General features: G+C 36.1%; 1 pseudogene; it reads right to left on the minus strand.

Annotated features, from left to right (window-relative positions):
- Positions 1-10: 10 nt before the first annotated feature.
- Positions 11-610, minus strand: part of LOC110429166 (zinc transporter 5 pseudogene) — a 900-nt pseudogene continuing 300 nt past the window's right edge.

Genomic DNA, 610 nt, shown 5'->3' on the forward strand with positions numbered 1-610 from the left:
ATAGTCTTTGGACTTTCAGACGCACCCAAAGAGATATCCCTATTATCCCAGAGTGCACCACAATTCCCAACTCCAAAATCCTACAAAACATATATATTATCAAAATTAATACTAATAATCTCAGATTAATTTCTATATATTGAAATTTGATCAAATATCAGTCTGATGATTATTCATTTCTTTAAGGATTAAGCCAGAGAAAAGAATTTAAAATTACTTCCACCAATTTCCTCCAATATGATTAATGTGATTATTTAAACAAGAAAAGCTTAGACATTGTTAGTTTATACAAAAATTACCTGAGATATTACTCGATGTCGAAGAAGGTCAAATGAACCGGAGCGATCAACCAAAGAAACCGAGCCATGAGCATGGCCATGAGTTGCGTGAGTATGAACATGTACGTGATTTTCATGTTCCCCAGTTTTCTCTTCATCCTCGTTACTGTGTTGGGTCTTATTAGAGTGAGACTTGGTATAATGAGAAGTAGCAAATACATCAACCATCAATGTAGCAATCGCAGAAGTCATAGTCACCAATCCGGCAAATGGAAACTTCCCCCAAGGATTTTCATCTAGGCAAGGAGATGTCAAGCTCTCAGTAGCATCAG

Source organism: Theobroma umbraticum, unplaced genomic scaffold (assembly GCF_002168275.2).
Source record: "Theobroma umbraticum cultivar Fairchild unplaced genomic scaffold, ASM216827v3 scaffold_44.0, whole genome shotgun sequence".
Lineage (NCBI taxonomy): Eukaryota > Viridiplantae > Streptophyta > Magnoliopsida > Malvales > Malvaceae > Theobroma > Theobroma umbraticum.